At 39.3% G+C, this 22,225-nt stretch overlaps 1 protein-coding gene and 1 long non-coding RNA gene across 12 annotated transcripts in view; both read left to right on the top strand.

The window, feature by feature from the left end:
• SIK3 (SIK family kinase 3) overlaps window positions 1–22,225 on the top strand; it is a 257,920-nt gene that overhangs the window by 101,267 nt on the left and 134,428 nt on the right. The gene's annotated exons all lie outside the window — the stretch shown is intronic.
• LOC135967130 (uncharacterized) lies at window positions 18,591–20,405 on the top strand. Its single transcript, XR_010581016.2, has 2 exons — window positions 18,591–19,791; window positions 20,100–20,405. It is a non-coding gene; the product is annotated as an uncharacterized lncRNA (long non-coding RNA).

Here is a 22,225-nt window from a genome sequence, read left to right as displayed (position 1 = left end):
ATCCTGCCTTTTTTTTTTTTTTTTTTTTTTTGAGATGGGGTTTTGCTCTGTCGCCTAGGCTGGAGTGCAATGGTGCGATCTTGGCTCACTGCAACCTCCACCTCCCAGGTGCAAGCGATTCTCCTGTCTCAGCCTCCCGAGTAGCTGGGATTACAGGCATGTGCCATCCCGCCCGGCTGATTTTTGTATCTTTAGTAGAGATGGGGTTTCCTCATGTTGCCCAGGCTGGTCTCAAACTCCTGACCTCAGGTGATACACCTGCCTCAGCCTCCCAAAGTGCTGGGATTACAGGTGTCAGCCACCATGCCTGGCCTGAGACTGTCTTAAAGAAAAAAAAAAAAAAAAGGATTGAAAGTAGAGGTGAGAAGTGCCTGAAAAATAGGACTTTTAAACTGAGCTTGCTGCAGAGGTGGACACAGAAATTTGGGGCCATTTTGTGTGAAGAATGAAGAATAGCAGGACAAAAACAGATTGTTTGGGAGTTAGTATTAATAATTGTATAGGTAGCGTGGGGACAGCTTTTAGAGAGCCTTGAAAGCTGAACCCGTATGTTTTAGTTTGGTGTGAGTAAACATAGGTTCCTGGCGCACTGTAACAGGAGTGTTTTACGCAATTTAGTCCGACAGTGATGGCTTATAGGACATATGACTGTGGTCAAGATGAGGGGATTAATTAGCTAATCCCAGAGGGATTTTTTGATCATTTATTGAATCCTTACCACCAAGCACTGTTTGTCATGAATCATCATTTCATCTAAACCTGGCAACTGCCCCGTGTGTTTGATATTGTTATAATCCTCACCATAACAAGTGAGAATGCTAATGCACAGCAAGGGCAAGCACCTTTCTTAGGGTCACAAAACTAGGAAGGAGTAGAGCACTCAGTGTGGCTCCGGGAACCAGGATCTTAACCACTGTGCTCCGAAGTGTTATTTTTCAGAGGAAAGAAGATTAACATTCTTTCCTTCCATGTATTTTTTTCCTTGCTAATTCCCTATCTCCTTACCTGCAACGTGATTTAGTGATCTTAGGACAGAGGTTTGGCTTGGAGACTTCGGAGAGATTTGTCCATTTCAAACTCTTCAAAAACAGTTACTGGTTACTTACAAATAATACTTTATAATTCATTAACTGTGAAAAATCAAAACAACTTTAAATAGATTTTAAGGCTGGAGAAGGGAGGCTATCTAATTTCGTAAATTCGTTGAAGTTTGATTTCCTTTACCCTAGTTGTATCATAAATAGGAATGGTTTTTAATATTTATACTTGTTTAAATATACTATTTATACCTGTTTAAATGCTAAGCCAACAAAAGCTCTCTAAAAGAATACATGCACACAGACACATGTCTGTTTCGTCATGGATGTGTGACTCACTCATGGTCACTCTTCCTGATGTCTGTGTGCCACACAGTTTGGAAAAGGCACTTGCTTGGCTGTCACGCTCTGGGTTCCCTTTGTCATTTGTGACAATCGGTCTCTGCTGTACATTTTTGGGATGAAGGATTGAGCTCTTGTAAAAGCATTTCAGAGGTTTAATGATTTTTCCTCTCATTCTTTGGTGTTTGGTTTCTTAGGCAACCCAGCCTCCCCTTGTGCCCTGCTGACGTCTGTTCATCCCCTCTTCCTCTCCACTACCCCTCCCGTTACTCAAGTTGTTTTTCCATTGCTTCTTTAAGATTGCACTAAAGGAATATACATGTTTTCCTAAATATCTGCTCCTCTGTACTTTTTAGAATATATTAGAACAATGGAAAGAAAAAAAATCATTTTTAGAAGCTAAGTAACCTGTATTTTTAGGTCAGTTATAACAGGGTTTCATCCATGTGAGGCTAAATTTATTCTGTTGTTTCTAGCGTTTGTTTTCTTTTTTAAAGTTAAACAATAATGAAGAAATTGTTGTCCATTTAAACCAGGAATTCCATAATTAAGCTATTCTAGGAATGTAAGGTGTTGTATAGGGAAAACCAGTCTGAAAATGGTGTGCATAGTTGGGTTACTAGATGGTTATGCTGTGATTTGTTTTTTAAAAAATCAATTGTGTCTATAAAAAGCGTTTCTGTTACTGTAGGAAGGGATTTTTAGAATTTTCAAAATCTAGCTTTTGGCTGAGTATAGTGGCTCCTGCCAGTAAGCCCACCGCTTTGGGAGGCTCACGTGGGAGGATTGCCTCAGGCCAGGAGTTCGAGACCCATCAAGGCAACATAGTGAGACTCTGTTTATTAAAATAAAAATAAAATACAAATCTGTCTAGTTGTTGCTCACATTTGGTCCTTTAGAGATACTTTTTTGAGACAGAATCTCCCTCTGTCACCCAGGCTGGAGAGCAGTGGCACAATCACGGCTCATTGCAGCCTCTATCTCCTGGACTCAAGTGACCCTCCTACCTCAGCCTCTGAAATAGCTGGTACTACAGGTGCATGGCACCACGTCTGGCTAATTTTTAATTTTGTTTTGTAGTGATGAGGTCTCTCCATGTTGCCTAGGCTGGTCTCGAACTTTCGGGCTCAAGAGTCCTCCTGCCTTGGCTCCCCGAAGTGCTGGGATTATTATAGTCATGAGCTACTGAGCCTGACCTGGTGATACTTTTTGAATCCTGATTCCTTGACCCTTTAGCATCCTAGGCAAAGACAACCATTTCTACTAGGTAAAGCACAGTGAAAAGCCCTGCTTCTGTATATACAAATGAAACAGATTGTACAGTTAATATGTATTGCGTGCTGCATGGTCCATCCTAACTGTAGTGCCAATTGCCATATCATTTACTTTTACATTTGGAAGTGTTTCACTTTGGCCTCATTGTAATTTTGTTTTTTTAATGCTGTAGAGTGTATGGGATATAGGTAAGGAGTGGATAGGAAAGGAAACAATAGAATCAAAAATAGTAAGAATTGCTATATAAATGCGTTTCCCTGTAAATGCACACAAATATATGAGGGTTTTTTTTTTTTGTCTCGCTCTGTCGCCCAGGCTGGAGTGCATTGGTAGGATCTCAGCTCACTGCAGCCTCTGCCTCCTGGGTTCAAGCAATTCTCTTGCCTCAGCCTCCTGAGTAGCTGGGATTATAGGCGCCCACCACCACACCTGGCTAATTTTTTGTATTTTTAGTAAAGATGGGGTTTCACCATGTTGGTCGAACTGGTCTCGAACTCCTGACCTCAAATGATCCACCCGCTTTGACCTCCAAAAGTACTGAGATTCCAGGTGTGAGCCATCACACCCAGCCATGAGTTTTTTGTATGTATGTCTAAATATGTAGAAAGACAAGATTTACCCCCTTTTTTGGTATCTATAATAAATCTAGTGATATACGTGTATGGGTGTACATGTATATAGATGTGTATGCTGTGAGTTAGAAATGAAAAACCTGCCATAAAAGCAAGAGGAAGGAGGAGTTAATTTTGCCTGAAGATGTCAGGGGAGGCTGCATTGAAAACATTTGCCATAGACCTGGTGTTAGGAGATTGAATGGGCATTACTAGCTGTGTATAGTGGTTAGTACCAAAAAGTATGGGGATAGGGAGGGGACAGTGCTGGGAATATTGGAAAATCTAGTTGAAAGATAGGTTGAAGGCCGATTGTGAAATAGTTTCACTTACTTTATCATTTAATAGGCAGCCAGCAAAATTTGTTTGGTTAGACCTTTTAGATCACATTTGTATTTTGAGAGTATCTCTAATAGTATAGAATTATGTGTACTTCTTGACTGAAACTATATTGTTAAATAATGAATTTGTAACTTAGTTATTAGAATGTTCAAATTACACATTTCTCCCCCTTCCCTCAATTTTTAGAAAGCATTCTCTAATGAGGCAGGGTTTTTTGTTTGTTTTGAGACAGTGCCTTGCTCTGTTGCCCATACTGGAGTGCAGTGGCATGATCTCGGCTCACTGCAGCCTTTGCCTCCCGGGTTCAAGTGATTCTCATGCCTCAGCCTCCTCTGTGGCTGGGATTATGGGCATGTGCCACCATGCCTGGCTAATTTTTGTATTTTTGATAGAGACGGAGTTTCGCCATGTTGGCCAGGCTGGTCTCGAACTCCTGGCCACCTAGAATCTGCCCACCTCGGCCTCCCAAAGTGCTGGAATTAACAGGCATGAGCCACCACGACCAGCCAAGGCAGGTTACTTTTATATTGGTTAAAAGTTAGTGCCTGATATTAAAATCCTTAGTCTCCCACTAACCAGCTCTCTCTCTGGCCTTGGATAAGCCTTAAACTTTGGTTTAATTCATTTGTAAAACAAGCATAGTAATAATGCCTACCTCAAAGAACTGTTGTGAGGATTTGATTGAACGGGATAATATATAAAGCACAGCTCTTGACACAATGTAAATGTCGCTGAAAAATAGTGGTGATAATTTTGTGGTAACAGCTTTCATTGTAGAAGAAAATTAATGGAATGTTAAGGATTAATGATTTTGAGAGGTGGAGAGGAGGAGACCTTGTTAAGTAGATTAATTAGGAAGTTATTGGTTTGTCCAAACAGTGCTTTTAGGTGACAAGGGAAATTCAGTGTGGAAGAGAAGGTTTGGTAGGAGAAGAAAATATAATCAGCTTAGTTGTAGACGGGTTGAGTTTGAGGTACCCAAGGACACAAAGGTAATATTGTGGAGATGACTGTTGAAAATGTGAAGCCTGGAGATACGAATGTGAAAGTTATTACTGTCTGGTTGGAGATACCTGTGTTTGGGAAGAGTGAACAAGTGAATAGTGGCTTATGAAGGTTTTCTTTTTTAAAAAAAATTTACTTTCAACATACTGCCAATAAAGTAATTTGCACTGTTATACTAAGGTATTAGACTACATATTCTGAATTTAGATTTGTTTCTTTACTTGTTAATGTGTTTAGGTTATACCCAGTTTTGGTAAGCCTCCTGACCTTTGGCCCCATTCACAGCATTCTCTCTGTCTCTCAAAGGGAAAAAGAAGTTCATTCTTTGAACTGGGGAGTGCTCTGATGTTGGCAGGTCTGCTCCTCCTCAGGTCTAGACACTCTTGGCCTCCACAGTGGTTTTATTCAGGGAGGGTTCTCACCTTTGAATTGTAGACTTAGTGCAGACTTTCTGGTAGTTGGCTAGGCAGGAGCACAACAGTGATTGGTATTGGTAAGTACATGTATTGCTGCCAAGAAGTTGCATAGTTCTTGTGTTCAGTCATAGCCTTTCTTTACATGACAACCCCGCTAAAATACAGAATGGCCTGCTGCCTTCTCACAGAAGGTCTACTGTTCCCAGCTTATTTTTTTCTGAGTGAGAAGAAAAGGTCTTTTGCCACTGTTTTCAGACTGAAATTTAAATTTCAGCTGCCTTGGATCCTATATAATAAAAGATTGAGACACAGAAATTGTTCTATTAGACTTGAAATTTCAATTGCTTTTACTTCCCAGTTTGTAGTAGCGTTTGAACGTAAAATCCTATGTGTGTTTTTAGTTACCTTTTTTGAGTTAAAGTTTCAGAAACTATCTGCTTAAGTTAAAAATTTACTCTTGTTAATCGCCCAACCGTATCTTACTTCATGTGTCAAAATCTTTTTAATTTGGAAGTCCACAGTAGTTGGAAGTCATAGGAACTCACAGTCAGGGTATTCACAGTAACTACTCACAGTAATAGGAACTCAGTCAAGTCTAATTTTTCATTTTAATTTTTCCAATCCCTTCTTTACTTCTAGGATACTAATTAAAAAAAAAACACTTAGGTTGCCTTTAGTTTCAATTTATAATTTTTATTAGGATTTTACTGATACTGTATCTTTTTGGCTGGAGGTCTCAGAGGACTGACCTGGTTCTACTTGCTTGCTCTTGGGATTTAGAAGGATAGTTTCTATTGTGTTGAGCCAGCAACATTTTGCTTATTTTCAAGAGGCAGAGTGGCAGCCTACTAAATTGCAAGGTTGCGCAGACCTTAAATAAGTGTATGGTGAGCTCTAAAGTTACAATGTTAAATTAGTTTCTGGCTGGCCCACATTGTTTCCAAAGTTGACTTTGCATTTTAAAAAGCCTTACTGATTTAAAAAGCGAATAGAGAACTGCCTGGAAACACGTATTATCTGAGAGACATTTGAACATGGGGGAAAAAAATGTGGAAGGAAAGGTGCTGCTGGCTGGGCATCATAGACTAGAAACCTGCATTTAAAGTTTAAACTGCTTAGGTAAGACATGTTTTCCTGGTTTATCCTCATGTATTTTTCCGTCTGTGTTCTCTTGCCATTATTACCACCAAATACTGGAGAAGACTTCTTTACTTATATTGTACTCTTATCTGGGAGACAGACTAGAGTGTGAATTGTGTAGGGGCAGACAGGGAGAATTGCGGGGGTTTTTTTGTTTTGTTTTGCTTTTTTGGTATTTAAATTCATTGATGCACAGGGCATATGTTGTCTTCTTTTAGATTTTTCAGTGAAGTTTTATACTCCTCTCCATAAAATTCTCAACATTTATATTTATACATATATATGTAATATTTATTTATTTATTTATTTATTTATTTATTTATTTATTTATTTATTGAGAAAGAGTCTTGCTTTGTTACCTAGGCTGGAGTGCAGTGGCATGATCGTGGCTTGCTGAAGCCTCAACCCCCCAGACTCAAGCAGTCCTTCCACCTCAGCCTCCCAAGTAGCTGGGACCACAGGTGCATGTTAACATGCTTGGCTAATTTTTAAATTTTTAAATTCTTATTATTATTGTACAGATAGAGTCTTGCTATGTTGCCTAGGCTGGTCTCAAACTCCTGAGCTCAAGCAATTCACCTGCCTCGGCATCCCAAAGTGCTGGGATTACAGGTGTGAGCACCACTGGCTGAGCCAGTGTTTTTTCTCTTATAATATTTTCTTGAAACATTTTATAATGTTTCTTCTGATACTTTGTGGCTATTCTGAATGTGTTCTTTTAAAAATTATCATTAGAAAGTTACTGCATTTTTCTTTTTTTGAGTCAGAGTCTCATTCTGTCACCCAGGCTGGAGTGCAATGGTGTGATCTCGGCTCACTGCAAGCTCCACCACCCGGGTTCACGCCATTCTCCTGCCTCAGCCTCCCAAGTAGCTGGGACTACAGGCGCCCACCACCACGCCTGGCTAGTTTTTTGTATTTTTAGTAGAGACGGGGTTTCACTGTGTTAGCCAGGATGATTTCATTCTCCTGACCTCGTGATCCACCCACCTCGGCCTCCCAAAGTACTGAGATTTCAGGCGTTACTGCATTTTTCTGCACTAGGATCTCTTTATTTTGTACTTAGGCTTTGCTTGCTTCCTCTTTGCTTTAGTTTCATCATCTGTGAAACAAAGGGGTTAGGTTAGAATGAGATATTTCCAAAGATCTTTCTACTTCTCACATTACATGGTGCTGTGTCCTTCACATACTTCATGGTACTAGTTGTACCATCCAAACCACACCTAAGTTCTGTGAATACAAACAAACAGCTTTGTTCACGTGTATTTGCATGTGTTTCAACATACCATGTTCTCTGCATAATGATTCTTCAACGGTTTGAGGGAAAGAGTGAATACTTCAGTTTAAAAATAGCAGTCAAAAGTATAGTTTCTTATTCTGGTGGACGTGGTTTACTACTACCTCCTCCCCCTGCATTTTAGTTTGTTGCTGTACTAGTTTTATTGCATATTTTCTCTTCTAAAAATAGATGGTCTTTATCTAAAGCATAGTTTTTGTAAATATTTGCATCTCAAGTAAATTTTTTCCTACCGCATGGATTTCATGTGGTGAGTTCCATGAAAGCAGGTTGTGTTAAGAGGGCATTCTCCTAGTACCTATTTATTCTTTTCCATACCTCTGCCCCAAGGATCTTGTTTGCAGATGTCAGAACACTGGCAGTTTGAGTAGTACTCTTGAAGAGTTATTTTTATATTCATTTCTGCTGGGTTGAAGGAGGTAGATGTTGTACTCATTATCTCTCAGAATATCTATTCAGTCCTAACCCCCAAAATGTACCTTAGAAACAGGCTCTTCTTTTTTTTTTTTTTTTTTTTTTCAATCTTTTATGAAGACACAGGATACACACATTTCTCTTAGATGCTGGCCAGGAATTTGTTTGAACAAATTGAAATGGCAAGTTTTAACCCTAATTTCAATAGAGTTCCAGAAAATGAAGTTAAGGCAAAGGTTGGTGAGGGGTCATATTGGAGTGGCACTGAGCTAGTACCAATTTGTTTGTTTTGTGGTAAAATACACATAACATAAAACTTAGCATTGTAACCGTTTTTAAGTGTACAGTTCACTAGTGTTAAGTACACTTATATAGTTGTGCAGTCAATCTCCAGGACTCTTTTCATAGTGCAAAACTGAAACTCTGTACCCATTAAGTAACAACTCCTCATTTCCCCTTCCCTCCAGCCTCTGGCACCACCATTCTACTTTCTGTTTCTATGAGTTTGAGCCAGCATTTGTTTAGTTTTTTCTTTTTTTGTCTTGAGAACTTGACCTTCCTTATGACAGCTAAATGGATGTTGAACATGAAGAGGAGAATAATCCAGTAAAACTGGTAGCCGCTCTTCATGATCTTGAGTGTTGGTAGCTGCCAACCCCGAAATTAGAGTATCAGTCCATCTTCTGTAATGCAGAGTTTGGAAATTGCTATTCCTTTTGTTCGAGGATGATGACAATATCTAGTGACTAACACTTACTTTGTATTTATTACATGCCTGAGGATAAAGGAAGGACCTCTTTCTGGGAAGAAAGAGTAAAGGAAAGATTGGGTGCAAGACAATGTATAGATGCATAAAGGAAGTTGAGGGACTTCTTGTCTGTTTTCTCTGTTAAGCTCAAAGCTAAGTCATCTGTTGAAAGTTAGGGGGCTCAGGTTGGTTAGGAGGTTTAAATAAAGTGACAGATGTTTGCAATTACCAGGAAATGGGATAGAGACCTCATGAGGGAAAATACTATTAGAATAATACTAATAGTATTAGTAGTAATAATAACAGCAACAAGAACAGTGAATAATGACTAGTTATCTGTTCTGTGCCAGCTACTACATTTTATGTTGTCATCTTTATAGGAACCTTATTGAAGTAGTTATTATAGGTAGGAGGCTAAGTTGCAGAGTTAGGATGCCAATGTCATTCTCTTGCCCCAAGCCCAGGTGTTCTTTCCTTTTTCTACACTGTTAATGGTGTTGGGAGTGTCGGCTTGACACTGCAAACCAGAAGTTTAGATTATAAGTTTTAGAAATTGTTCTTCAGAGAGAGGAGGAAAAGTGGACTGAAGAAAAAGCTGTATGTCTAAAATATCACAATTATGTTGATATTTTTTGCCACCAGAATGATTGATGCCCTTGATGGGTCATTTCACTAAATAAAGTGAGTTACCACAGCCCAGTAGAAACCCAGATCTGGTTGTGTAACTTTAACAGAGGTATCTGAAATTATAAATTGATTTTCTTCCAATAGCCCGCATCTGAAATAACTGGACTGAGGCTCATGTCAGTAAATTCTTCAATTTCTATGTAGGAAAAAATGAGGACCTTTTTGTCTGTAATTATTCTATTTATTGAACAGTAATCTGTACTAGAACACTGTGTTACAAAGTGTTTATTTTCCCTAAACAATGTCTTCTCTTGATTCATGTTCATTATTACCCTAAATAAATTGAAATTTAGAAAAAGAAAAACCTAGTTTTCTTAGTATCATACATGCAAGCTTAAGTTTTCTTATTTGTTTGTTTGTATTTGACATACATGAAGTTATTTCCAAAGATACAAGCGAACAAATGGAGGCCAAAAAAGTTTAAAGCAGACCAAAACAGATTGAGTTATATTGAACCTCTACACAGACTAGCATTTTGATGTCTAGATGGATAAGTAACTGTAATACTAATTTATAAGCGCAAACTCAACTAGTAAGATTAATTTCTAGGCTGTAATGAATTTATATAAATACTCTAGTTATTCAAATACAAACTGTGCTGTGGATTAGATGTTCATTGCCTGAAACTGGAGAATGTAACTTTTTAAAATTTTTTTGACAAGCCTACAGCCAGCATCATAGAGAATGTAACTTTGCCTCCCAAATCTGTGTATGTCAGATCACTTATAATTGGAGCTGCACAGTTCTCTCTTCTAGGTTCGACTCTTTAAACTTGGTAACATCTTATTAGGCTAAATGAATTCTCCATGCCCTATTCTCTATATTGCTATGTTGCCTAACACTTTGATTTTAACATTAGGAAAACAACTACCAATAAACACGAGATGAAATACAAAATAGATGAATACCACTAGTTTGGTAATATAAACCATTATATAACAGGGATTTGCTGCAGACTCTTTTCACACATAGAAAACTTTTCCAAAAGACATTTTTGAAGTTTTGCTATGAAGAAAGTTTGCCAGTGAATAAAAGAACCTTTTGTAGGTCCCTATTTGGGAGTGCAGTAACTGGTGCTTCTGGACTCTACACACAGAGATCCAAGGCTAGGAAAATATCTCAGGGTAAAGCTATCTAAGTTTTGTATCCAAAAGCTATTAATTTCTTCAATTATGAGAAGAAACCACACATTGCATAATGGCCTTGGCATTTTGTTGGTATGGAGAGAAGGATGATCTCAGAAGACTTGTAGGCCTGTCTTGGGGTGTCTGTGTGTGTGTCTGTGTGTGTGTGTGTTGCTTTTTTTCCAACTTATAAAAAAACTCAACAATCAATCTTAGACACGTTTTTGAAACCATAGATATTCTAAGTTAGCAAATCCAAATCAGTACACAAAACAACCATTTTTGCCAGCACCAAATGCATACTTTGCTGAGCTTTCTTATCTGGGCTCCAGAGTTTATTCATAGCAAATTCTGACATCTGCTAAGTTCTATTATGACCCAGAGGGGAGTGGAGTGAAGTAGGATGAAGAATCTGGAAATGCATGCTGCCTATAGGGTAAATTGCATTGAGGAATTTGCATCCACGTAGCTTTTCCCCTTATGGACCACTGTGATGTTTAGCAGGCTGAGCTAAAAGGTCATATTGCTCAAGACGAACAACAATAAATGGTTTGTTCAGTGACTTGTTAAGCCTCCTGCCAGTGCCTGCTAATAGCCGTAATAGCTATTTCTCTTCTGGGATATATGAGTTTGGCTGTCATCTTTTTGGGAATATGGTAATTTGTAGCCATCACTTTTAGCATGGTGGGGAGATCTAACATTTAAAGGTCCTTATCCCAGTGGTTTATAGATCCCTTTTCCCCCACGAACTGCAGCTGCTTCTTTTGAACGTTGAATGCTACCATGATTTAATTTTTTTTTTTTTTTTTTTTTTTTTTTTGAGATAGGGTCTTGTTCCGTCACCCAGGCTGGAGTGCAGTGGCATAATCACAACTCACTGCAGCCCCAGCCGTCTGGGCTCAAGTGATCCTCCTGCCTCAGCCACCCGAGTAGCTGGGACTATAGCCACGCACCACCACACCCAGCTAATTTTTAGATGGGGTTTCGCATGTTGCCCAGGCTGGTCAAGCAATTCTCCCATCTTGGCCTCCCAAAGTGCTGGGATTACAGGTGTGCACCCTCACGCCTGGCCTTCCTTTGCTTTTCTTTTCAATAGTAAAATTTCTTTTTTCTTCAGTGGTGGTGCAGTTCTAGACCATGTTTACAGTAGATACAGGGGCACAGCTCCCAATAGTGTTTAAAACATGTGAAGTATCAAGGGCAGAAGTTAACATCTCTAATAAGTTTAAATTCCCTCAGATTTGCTTTATAGGAAAGTATATTAAGAACATTTTCCAAAGCATTTTTATTCAGCTGATATATGATATTTTACATACCTGCCTTATTAAAATACAGATGTATTCTTGAAATTACTGACCTTTTTTTTTTTTTTTTTTTGAGGTAGAGTCTTGCTGTGTCGTACAGGCTGGAGTGCAGTGGCACGATCCCGGCTCACTGCAACCTCTGCCTCCTGGGTTCAAGTGATTCTCTTGCCTCAGCCTCCCGAGTAGCTGGGATTACAGGCACCCTCCACCATGCCCAGCTAATTTTTGTATTTTTAGTAGAAATGGGTTTTGGCATGTCCAGGCTTGTCTTGAACTCTTGACCTCAAGTGATCCATCCACCTCAGCCTCCCAAAGTGCTGGGATTACAGGCGTGAGCCACCATGCCTGGCCAATCAGTTTTTAATAAATGAAATAAGATGAATGATGAGTAATTCGATTTTGGGAATATAGTAGATTAGATATTCAGAGAAATCCCTTCTGTTCAGAACTTTTTTTTTTTTGGAGACAGTTTCGCACTGTCGCCCAGACTGGAGTGCAGTGGCATGATCTCAGCTCACTGCCGCCTCTGCCTCCTGGGTTCAAGCGATTCTCCTGCCTCAGCCTCCTGAGTAGCTGGGACTACAGGCGCATGCCACCATGCCCAGCTAATTTTTGTATTTTTAGTAGAGATGGTTTTCACCATGTTGGCCTTGATCTCTTGACCTCGTGGTCTGCCCGCCTCGGCCTCCCAAAGTGCTAGGATTACAGGTGTGAGCCAGTTGGAACATTTTTAAATGAGGCTAGGAAAGGTAAAAATGTATGAGCACATATAATATACATAGAACATTCTGGAACTAGTGTAAGAAAAATAATTGAGGCCGGGCGCAGTGGTGCACGCCTGTAATCCCAGCACTTTGGGAGGCCGAGGTGGACAAATCACGAGGTCAGGAGTTCAAGACCAGTCTGGCCAACATGGTGAAACCCTGTCTCCACTAAAAATACAAAAAATTAGCTGGGTTTAGTGGCGGGCGCCTGTAATCTCAGCTACTCGGGAGGCTGAGGCAGGAGAATTGCTCGAACCCGGGAGGTGGAGGCTGCAGTGAACCGAGATCGCACCACTGCACTCCAGCCCTGGTGACAGAGTGAGACTCCATCTGAAAAAGAAAAAAAGCATCATTTCATAAGGCAGAGGAAGCCCTGAAGGTGTTGGTGGTTCTGAGGGTTTCTTATAGGATTAGAGCAAAGTGGAGGGACAAGAGACGAGTAGTACCTAAGCATTGTGGAAAGTCCTGTTGGAGACTGTCCCAGATGGAATTGGGACCCTGGAGGGTGCAAGTCTTCAGTGCATGAGTAGAAAAAAGATGTCCTGCTTACAGAGACTTGCCTCTTAATGTCTTGGATCTGGTTGGAGAGGGGAAAGAAACCTCCCATGTAATTGCCTAAGCAGACGCCCATACTCACAAAGATTTGCAGTCAGATTTTATACTACCTGTGAGGACTGAAAATCTCTAAACTGAAAACTTAGGTGAAAGTATTCCTATTTGGTTATGGTCCCCAGTGTCTGGGAGGATCAAATTCATATCTCTGTAGAAACACACTTTTAAATTAATTAATTAATTTTAGAGACAGGGTCTTGCTATGTTGCCCAGGCTGGTTGTGAACTCCTAGGCTCAAGCAGTCCTCCTGCCCTGGCCTCCCAAAGTGCTGGGATTACAGGCATGAGCCACCATGCCTGGACAAAACACACTTTATAGTCAGGCCTTAAAGAATTTTAGTAGAGGAAGTTGCAAGAAATGTGAGTTTGCAAAAGAAAATAAGCAACTGTGAGTTAGTCAGATGGGGCAGATTCTATTTTCCAGGTATGGAAACAGTATTTCCTGACTCCTGCTCTTCTAGAACCTTACTATTGTACTATCAAGAAATAGAATCTCTTTCTGTTGAACCTGGGCAGGCCTTTGTGACTGCTTTGACCTGAAGAATACGACAGAAGTGATATTATGTCATTTCTGAGGCTAAGTCATAAAAATACCACACATTTATTTATTCTCTTGAGAGAATCATTCTTGGAACCCATCAGCATACTCTGAAGAAGCCCATGGAGAGATCCCTATGGAAAGGAACTGAGGTCTCAGGCCAGTGGCCCCAGCTAGAAGCTTCCAGCTGACGGCCAGTACTGACTTGCCATTCTTGTAAGTAAGCGATCCTGCAAGTGGATCCTTCAGTTCTCTATCAAGCTGCCCTGGGTGGTGCCATGTGGAGCAGAGGCAAGCTCTCCTCTCTAAGCCCTGAACAGATTGCTAATTTGTGAGCAAAATAAGTGATTATTGTTGTTTTGATCCACTAAATTTTCGAGTGGTTTGATATGCATCGATTGACAGGTGACTAAACATCAGTGGTAACCATCAGTCTTACAAAGCCTACAGATGTTTAAAGAAATAAAGGAGGAGGTTAAAAATATGATGAGGAGACTCTTAAAACTGATGAGGAAAATATGGAAGAAGAACTCAGGCTCTGTAGAACTTCTAGAAGTAAAAAACATTACAGATGCCCCCAGACTTATGATGGTCTGATTTTAATTTTTCTTTCTTTTTTTTTCTTTCTTATTTTTATTTATTTATTTATTTTTTTGAGACAGGGTCTTGCTCTGTCACCCAGGTTGGAATGCAATGGCACGATCTCAGCTCACTGCAGCCTCCACCTCCTGGGCTCAAGCGATCCTCCCACCTCAGTCTCCCGAGTACCTAGGACTACAGGCGTGCACCACTATACCCAGCGAGTTTTTTTATTTTTAGTAGAGACAGGGTTTTACCATGTTGCCCAGGCTGTTCTCGAGCTCCTGAGCTCAAGTGATCTGCCCGCCTCGGCTTCCCAAAGTGCTGGAGTTATAGGTATGAACCACCTCACCTGACCTGATTATGGTTTTTCAACTTTACAGTGGTGTGAAAGTGATACTCATTCAGTAGATATTATACTTCAGTATAGTATTCATGAGATATTCAGCACTTTATTGTAAAATAGGCTTTGTGTTAGAATTCAGGCTTGTCCAACCCACCTTGTTTTGTTTTGTTTTGTTTTAGGCTTTTAGCAGCCTGACGCCATGGTTTTTAGTTTCTGTCTCTAGTGATAAGCAGAAAGGAAGGTTGAGGAAGGGGCTTTACTGAACCAACCAGAAACAGGAACTAAGAACCCATGCCTGTGTTCCCTCCCTTGGACACCCCGTAAGATGATTTTGCTCAGTAGTAGGCTAACGTCAGTGTTTCGAGTATATTTAAGGTGGACCAGGCTATGATGTTTGGTAGACTAGGTGTTATTAGATCCATTTTTGACTTAGTAATATTTTCAACTTATGATGGTCTTATAAGGACATAAGCCCCTTGTAAATTGAGGAGCATTTGTAGTTGAAAAATACAATGGAAAGCGGATACAGAGTAGAGTAAATTAATGAACTGAAAAATAGATCTGAAGAAAATTTCCAGAATTTAGTGCAGAGAAAGAAGAGATGGAACATATGAGATATTTAGTGACATAGAGAATGAGATGATAACATCTATCTGATCTAGTGGATCCCAGACTTTTTAAATCTTAGGATCCCTTATGCCTTTTTTTTTTTTTTTTTTTTTTGAAAATGGAGTCTTGCTCTCTTGGCCAGGCTAGAGTGCAGTGGCACGATCTCAGCTCACTGCAGACTCCACCTCCTGGGTTCAAACAATTCTTCTGCTTCAGCCTCCCGAGTAGCTGGGACTACAGGTGCCTGTTACCACACCTGGCTAATTTTTGTGTTTTTAGTAGAGATGAGGTCTTGCCATGTTGGTCAGGCTGATCTTGAACTCCTGACCTCAAGTGATCCGCCCACCTTGGCGCCTCCCAAAGTGCTGGGATTACAGGCATAAGCCACTGCACTCAGCCTGCTGTTAAAAATTATTGAGGACCCAAATTGCTTTTGTTCATGTGAGTTACACTTAATAATTTGGTCACATTTTTGCATATATGTTATAGTTCAATTAAAGTTTACTTTAAGAAAGATAACATCATAGAGTGAGAAGGTGAGCCACAACTTGAGAGATGTACTGGCAAAGATTTGTTAGCCAGAATATAAAAGAACTCCTCAAATTAAAAAAAAATTAGAAAAAATGGAAATAGAAAAGTCATGAAAAAGTTACTTTTACAGGAGTAGAAACAAATGGTCCATGAACATGTAAAAGATCCTCTACCCTTTCAGTAATCAAGAAAATGCAAATTAAACTGCTGAAGAACTGTCTATCTCCTGCTCCCCCCTCTTCTCCCACCAAACAGGGAAAAATAAAAGATGTAGTTACAATTGTTAGAGAGATGATATGAGCAGTAGGAGCAGTCCTACTGTTGGGTACCTCCATTTTTCAAGACAGTTTGGTTTTACCTAGTGATGTCTAGGTATGTCTCCTAGTGAAATTCTTACATGCATGGCTTAAGAGACATATGTAAGAATATTTAAAGTATTATTCATAGTAACTAAAAATCCAAACAACTCAAATGTCTAGCAATTGTAAAGCGTAAATACAGTTGGTATATTTATAAAAGGACATAAAATGAATTAAGTGCCACTACATGCATCTTCATAGAGGAATATTCCAAAATAGCGGGGATCAAAAAAGGCAGTTAGAAATAATAAATATGGGCTGGGTGCAGTGGCACAAGCCTATAATCCCAGCACTTTGGGAGGCTGAGGCAGGAGGATCCTTTGAGCCCAGGAGTTCAAGACCAGCTTGGGCAACATAGCAAGACCATTTCTCTACAACAAATTAAACAAACATTATCTGGGCATAGTGGTGTATACCTGTATTTCTAGCTACTCAGAAGGCTGAGGTGGAAGGATCACTGGAGCCCAGGAGTTTGCAGCTACAGTGAGTTATGCTTGTATCACTCACTCCAGCCTGTGCATCATTGTGAGACTCTGCCTCAAAAAAAAAAAAAAAAAGTATGATTCTATTTGCATAAAGTTTAGACGCAGGCAAATCTAAATAATATGTTATTTGGGGATACGTATCTGGTAGGATTATAAAGAAAAGCCAATGAACAAACTTCAGGATGGTGGTTTTCTTGGAGTGGGATGGTGTGGTGCTGTGGAATGGAAGAGTACGTAGGAACTATGGTTTGAATATGACATATTTTACAATAAAATTTTTTATAAGTGTGTTGTTGAAAGGAACCCTGAGGTGATTCTTTTTCTGAAGAAGACTTTTGGTAATGCAGATAGTAATTCTTAATCTTTTGGCACATGCTCTTGCACATAAGGTTTTACAGAAAATAAATTTTGCATTTTTTTCCAGAATTTCTTTATGTCAACCTTGCTAAATAGAGAGCATGCCTAGGAAGAAGATGAAACTAGGAAAATTCATTCACAAGCTTCAGTTCAGTGGTTGTAGCCTTAGAATGAGAAATTAGGCCTTTTATTCTACCTGCCTTAAAATTGGCTTATTATTGTTAAAAACCAAAGACTGTTTCTTAGTTTGTTTATTTTTATTTTCTGTTTGGGAGCAGAAGCACTCTTTTGCCCCTAGCCATAGCTTGAATCTGCTGTTTGTTAAATACCTCCATGAATTGACATCTCTTCCTTTTCCGAAGGAATGTGAAACCCAATAATTACACACAGACCTGACCTACTTTGGAGGAACCAGAGGACAAAAAGAAACCCTAGATTTCTTCGTCCTTTTTTGACTAAAAAGCAGAGATTTTTGGGAGGCGAGGGCCAGAACTTCCTATATCTATTCTTCCTTGAAGAGCCCAACTCACAAAAGAAGTTTCTGGCTGGGCATGATGGCTCATGCTTGTAATCCCAGCACTTTGGGGGGCTGAGGAGGGAGGATACCTTGAGCCCAGGAGTTCAAGACCATTCTGGGTAACATAACGAGACTCTGTCTCTATAAAAAGGAAGGAAGGGAGGGAGGCAGGGAGGAAGAAGAAAGAAGTTTCCCTTTGTGTGTGCTGCTTGTAGGCTAGTGGGCTTGATTCTAGTGAAGCCTTTGCATGTCTGCTGATCTGGAAATATTTGGCCTTTTCCCAAGGCTCTATGGCTTTGGGAAAATAATGATGAAATACCTATTATTTTTTATTTTTAATTGCCTTATGTTATATGTTTGATTTTTGTAAACGCCTCAGTCCTTTTTAAAAAGAAATAGTTGGAATATAAACATATACTCTCATTAATTAATAAATCAGCTAGATGACTAGTCCAAACTGTTATTCCATTATCATTCTCTGCCCTGTAACTTATTTTACTTCTTTCTTAGTTATATTTACCTGTTGTTATTTTGCTAATTTGATAGTTTATTGTCAAAACAATTTTTAATATTTGTCTATTGACTTTTTTTAAAATTGAAAAAATTCTCCTAATCCACAATCAGAAATCTTTTCATTTGATTCATTAACAGTTACTAAAACACCACAACTAGGTTCTGGGTCCTAGGCCCTGTAGGGGTGCTCACACAGCTTTACTAAACACCAGCCTTAGCAGAGGAAGATGACTGTCAATATCTGGAATATCAAGAACTAGAAGAAGCAAGATAATGTGGTCCTAGCATACAGATAAATGGGATAGATTCAAGAATTCAGAAATAAAACCTTTCATTTATAGTCATTTGACTTTTGTTAAGTCTACGGAGATAATTCATTGGAGAAAGAAGAGTCTTTTCATCAAACAGTGGTGAAATAAGTGTATATCCATGTTCAAAAGAAAGAAGTTGGACCTTTGCTTTACACCATACACAGAAATTAACTTCAAATGGACCACAAAACTCTCTAAGAGTTTTCATAGAGTTTTATAGTTTTAGCTCTCACATTTATGAAGAGAAGAAAACATACGAGCAAATCTTTCTGATTTGGAGTTAGGCAGTGGTTTCTTAAATAGACTGCCAAAAGCAGAAGGGACAGAGGGAAAAATAGATAAATGGACTACATCAAAATTAAAAACTTTTGTTCTGCAGACAATACCATCAGAAAAGTGAAGACAACCCACAGAATGGAAGAAAATGTTTGCAAATCGTACATCTGATAAGGGACTTGTATCTGAACATATAAAAACTCTAATAACTTAACAGTAAAAAGATTAATAATTTAAAATAGAGGAAAGATTTCAGTGTGTAATGCCCCTCAAGATGTATACAGTTGGTCAACAAACACACGGAAAGATTCTCAACATCATTAAGTCATTAGGAAAGTGCAAATAAAATCCACAATGAGATACCACGTATCCACTAAGATGGCTGTAATAAAAAAAGATGGACAATAACAAGTGTTGGTTAGGATATGTGGGAAGTAGAACTTTCTGGCATTGCTGGTGAGAGAGAATATAAAATGATGCAGCAGTTTTGTTATTTCTTCAAAATGTTTAATGTTCCAAAAAATGTTAAATGTGGAATTACCATATAACCCAGCAGTTCCAACTGCTAGGCTTAAACCCAAGATCAGTGAAAACACATTCACATAAAAATGTTATCAATGTTCATGGCAGCATTATTCATAATAGCCAAAAAGCAGAAACAACCAAAATGTCTATCAACTGAAGAATGGATAATTAAAATTAATATATCCATACAATGGAATATTATTTGGCAATAAAAGTAATGAAGTACTGATACATGCTACAAGGTGAATGCCCCTTGAAAACATTATGTCAAGTAAAAGAAGCAAATCACGAAAGGACCACATATTATATGATCTCATTGAGATGAAATATTTAGTATAGGCAAATTTATAGAAAGAAAGTGGATTAGTGGTTGCCTAGGGCTGGTGGAGGGATAGGAGTGGGGGAACGATGAGTGACAGCTAAACAGGTATGAGGTTTCTTTTAGTCGGAACAAAAATACTCAGATTGTGATGGTTGCACTATCCTGTGAATATACAAAACACACTGAATTTTACACTTTACATTGGTGAATTGCTTGGTGTGTGAATAATATCTCAGTAAAGCTGCTTTTTTTAAAATAAAGAACTAGAAGACAAGAAAAGCAGGGAAATTCTTGCTGAGGAGAAATACTAATATGATTATTTGTCTTGTTAATGAATTTCATGTCCTCGCTCTGGCTAAATAATTTGTGAATTTTTTAAAAAGTCTACTTTCAGAAAGAGTTTCAGGTGTCTTTTTTTTTTTTTTTTTGAGACTAAGTCTCGCTCTGTCGCCCAGGCTGGAGTGCCGTGGCCGGATCTCAGCTCACTGCAAGTTCCGCCTCCCGGGTTTATGCCATTCTCCTGCCTCAGCCTCTCGAGTAGCTGGGACTACAGGCGCCCGCCACCTCGCCCGGCTAGTTTTTTGTATTTTTTAGTAGAGACGGGGTTTCACCGTGTTAGCCAGGATGGTCTTGATCTCCTGACCTCGTGATCCGCCCGTCTCGGCCTCCCAAAGTGCAGGAATTACAGGCTTGAGCCACCGCGCCCGGCCTCAGGTGTCTTTAACAGATCAGTAGATTAAAACATATTTAAAAGAAGTAGGGCCAGATAGTGTAGGGAAGAAGAGAGATGGATACTATTTTACCAGAAAACTTAGGCTAACTAGAGCTACCACAGTTCACTTAGCTTTTGCTTTCTGGCAGTACAGGCAAACAAAAAAACATGAATTCCTTAACTAATATTATTAAATAAAAGGAAAAAATCCAATTGAGAAAACCTATTTCCCAGCACCATACTGCAAGTCAAAACTTAATAGCCTGTTACTTGATATCAGGTTCACAAAACTATGTCTAAAAGAAAAATTCTTCAATAATAAATTTTTTTAAAAATTCCAAGGCCAGGTACGGTGGCTTATACCTGTAATCCCAGCACTTTGGGAGGCCACGGCAGATCACTTAAAGCCAGGAGTTTGAGTCCAGCCTGGACAATATAACAAGACACTGTCTCTACAAAAACAAACAGACAAACAAACAAACAGAAACCACTATGGGGGCACATGCCTGTAGTCTCAGTCGCTGGGGAGGAGCCCTTGAGGCCAGGAGGTTGAGGCTGTAGTGAACTGTGATCATGCCGCTGCACTCCAGTCTGGGTGACAAAAACCCTGTTTCAAAAGGGGGAGAAAAAGGGGTTCCAAAGTGTTCTTTATATGGAAATCCATTTTGACTCTGGATATAGGTCTAGTGAGTCTAGTGAAGAATGTTGTTTGTTAAGCGTTCTGGTTACTTGAACTGACAGCAGAAAGTTGTTTTTTGTTTGTTTTGTTTTGTTTTGTTTTGTTTTGTTTTGTTTTTGAGATGGAGTCTAAGTCTGTTGCCCAGGCTGGAGTGCAGTGGCGTGATCTTGGCTCACTGCAACCTCGGCTTCCCAGGTTCAAGTGATTCTCCTGCCTCAGCCTCCAGAGTAGCTGGGATTACAGGTGTGCGCCACCACACCTGGCTAATTTTTTGTATCTTTAGTAGAGAGGGGGTTTCACCATCTTGGCCAGGCTGGTCTTGAACTCCTGACCTCGTGATCCATCCGCCTCAGCCTCCCAAAGTGTTGGGATTACAGGCATGAGCCACTGCGCCCGGCCAGAAAGCTGTTGTTTAGTCTGGTATCTCCAACATTAAATAGAAGTTTCCTAACAAAACAATTTAAGACTGAATTTGAATGTAGTGCCAGAAGAGCAGAGCATTCCATTTTGATGTTTGAAATTAACTATTTTAGAATAGCTTTAGATGTATAGAAAAATTGCAGATATAGTACAGAGGTCCCAAATACCCTATGGTCAGTTTCCTCTATTCTTACTATCTTATAGTAATATGATACATTTGTCATAATTAATAGACCAATATTAGTACATCCTTTTTAACTAAAGTTCGTACTTCACTCAAACTCCCTTAGTTTTTACCAGAGTGTCCTTTTTCTGTGTCAGGGTCTTGTCCAGGATACCACATGCCATTTAGTCGCCGTGTCTCCTTAGGCTTCTCTTAGCTGTGACAGTTTCTCAGTCTTTTCTTGTTTTTGATGACCTTAATAGTTTTGAGTAGTACTGGTCAGGTATTTTGTAGAATACCCCTCAGTTGGAATTTGTCTGATGTCTTTGCCATGATTAGATTGGGATTACAAGTTTTGAGTGGTAAGATAACCAAGGTAAAGTACCATTTTCATTACATCGTACCAAGGGCACGTAATATCAACATGACTTATTACTGTTGATGCTAACCTTGATCACCTGGTTCAGGTAGTGTTTGTCAAGTTTTTTCACTGTAAAGTTATTTCTCCCCCCGCCCATCCCCTTTCATAATATACTATCTGGAAGGAAGTCATTAGATGCACATGCTTTTGATAGCATTTTGTGCAATCGAAAAAAGTAATTTTGTTTGGTAAACTAAGGAGCCTGACATGTTTACTTTTCCAGTGGAGAGCTTACCTATGTTTACACAGAGTTTGCTGGATTCTCTACAAGTAAGGCTAAAGCAAAACTTTTTTCAAGAAAGAGCTTTAGTTTTGTTCACATGCTTGAACTCTTGCCTGAAACTGCTATAGTTCTGTACTATAAATTATGGAAGAGATTTCCTTGGCCTAGAATTTCTTGGAGATGAGAGTTGCCTACCTTATAAAGAACTATGAGCTGTTAGTT

The sequence above is a fragment of the Macaca fascicularis genome, chromosome 14 (assembly GCF_037993035.2).
Source record: "Macaca fascicularis isolate 582-1 chromosome 14, T2T-MFA8v1.1".
Classification (NCBI taxonomy): Eukaryota; Metazoa; Chordata; class Mammalia; order Primates; family Cercopithecidae; genus Macaca; species Macaca fascicularis.
The sequence above is the reverse complement of the archived record's forward strand: the minus strand, read 5'-3'. Positions and strand labels throughout refer to the sequence as shown.